Source organism: Athene cunicularia (genome assembly GCF_003259725.1).
Source record: "Athene cunicularia isolate RWA chromosome Z unlocalized genomic scaffold, athCun1 chrZ_part1, whole genome shotgun sequence".
Classification (NCBI taxonomy): Eukaryota; Metazoa; Chordata; class Aves; order Strigiformes; family Strigidae; genus Athene; species Athene cunicularia.
In genome coordinates, this window is record NW_020799142.1 from 15,592,559 (window position 1) to 15,594,729 (window position 2,171).

The window sequence follows — 2,171 nt, forward strand, 5'->3', positions numbered from 1 at the left end:
GCCGCTGCGGGGCGGCCGCGCCGGGGAGCGGCGCGCAGGTCGGAGCTTCCCGTCAGGGGAGACGGAGCCGGAGCCTGTTGCCCGCGCTGCCCCGAAATACACGCCGTCTCCTGAGCGTGGGCTTAAGAACCCTCCCGAGGGTGTCAGCGGAGCGTCAGGAGCGAGACCTGCTGTCTGGGAGGCGGACTAGGAAAAAAGGACAGCAGAGAAAGAATGCTTAGGTAACGCGGGACTAATGCTCTGCTTTCATTTTGCAACGTACGAACCGATGCACGTGGTTTTAGGTACAGTATAACATCAAAACAGGACTCGGTTCTGCGGTGGAAGGGTCGGTCGCTTAGTCATTTTACTTAAAGGGAGCAGGCAGCCTTATTAGGGGGTTAGACAGCAAAAATGAATTTGATCGTGCTGTGATCTATCTCACGAGGTATCTAACTGTAGTCCTAGCCTATGGAGCAGAAAAAGCATACTTCCTTCTTTCTTAGTTGAGGAAATAAACCCACAGTATCAAATTCAGAAAGAAGTTTGGGTTTGTCATACATGGCTATGAAACATCGTCCTGTTCCCTGGGCTTGTAAGAAAGGAAAACTGCATTAAAGTGGTCACTGATGAATATGTGTCTAAGAAAGAAGAAAAAGCAATATTCATTTCTGAACATGGCAAAGCAATCTGAAGTTACACATCTCTCCCTAACCACTGATTTGGCATGGATGACAGGAAACTATCTTTTGACTAACCTTTTCCAACTGTCCAAAATGCTGCATATGAAGATGCTTTAATTCACAGCCAAAGCACTTGGATTTTTATCAAGGCAAACTGTTGGCATTATCATAACAGTTTCTGTATACTGATTAGTTTCATGTTTTTTAAGTAGCAAGTGATGCATAAAAGGATGGACGTGTACCTAGAAAACCCTGTGAGAAATCTTTCTTCGGATCTTTGGCATTTTTATTTCTGTGGATTACAGTAATTCTTGCAATAATCCCTGCTGTTAACTGCTCATGCAGTTGTTCTGGAATGCATCTATGAGTACCCTAACAGATAAATCTGTCTGACAAGGAAAACACTAATGTCGGAAGATCTGTGAACATGATGCATGTGAATAATTTCCCCTTTAGGAGGCATTCGTGGATATGGTGAGTAATCAATACACATTACAGATTGTTAAACTCAAAATGCTTGTTTGCAAAATACTGTGGCAACTACCAGATGCTGTGTTTTTCTCCTGGGCTATGAGAGAAACGAAAATCTTACAGAGATAGTAGTGATGAAGTAATACGAGTCTGGCACTCTTACCTTTACAAAATAGGCAAGTCGTCAGAATTGTATTGCTATGGTCATGTTTTCTTAGGTGATAATAGCCTTGTGAAGAGGGAGATGTATTTTCTTCCTGGATCAAAGGAACACTTTCCATTTCTTTCTTAGCCTTACTTGAAGGAAATAATAAATACTTATTTTCCCCATGTGATATTGTGTTGTTTGTGCTGGAACTTATTTATTTATATACATTCAAGTGACCTGAAAACAGGGAAAAAAATGCTCATTCATATGGTAATTTAGTAATCTTTAATAAATGCATTTGTATGGTAGGTTCTCAAGGCTGTTTGGAAGACAAATCATATAGCATTAAAATCCGGTTATCATCATTAAAACATCTGTTTCCTCTTCGAGCCACAATCATCTGTAGTTCTTGCTCACTGAAAAATCCTCCTCTGTAACTTTCTTTGCAATGTAGTGCAGTTAACTTGCTTACATCTACCAGTGGTTGTTGCGTCATGTCTTGGTCCTGATGTTGGAATTAATGTCGTGGTTACTGCTTAATGAATATTACTAGCAAAAATACTTCCACGGAAGACTTTTGCTCTTTGGGTAGACACTGAGTCTTTCAAAATACTAGAAGCAATCATATTATGGAAGCTCATTTTAAAAAAGAGGAAATTGCGTTCAGGTTGAGGGATTGGCTCCAGGGTGCATGTTTGTGGGACAGGCTTGCCCTTGGCGTACGCTAGCCTCCGCCTGTAGCCGATTTGCAGGAAACCCTAAGACAGGATTTTCCCTGGGAAGTGTGTCAGCAAAGTTCTTAAAGCCGCGTTCTTTTTATGGCGTTTCAAAGTTGCCCTCGGGAAGGCCGGCGGGTTGCCGAGCGCGGCGCCCGGCCGCGGCGGCGCTGG

The 2,171-nt window shown here is 43.0% G+C and overlaps 1 protein-coding gene across 1 annotated transcript in view; it reads left to right on the forward strand.

Annotated features, from left to right (window-relative positions):
* PDE4D (phosphodiesterase 4D) overlaps positions 1-2,171 on the forward strand; it is a 658,904-nt gene that overhangs the window by 363,363 nt on the left and 293,370 nt on the right. The window lies entirely within an intron of this gene.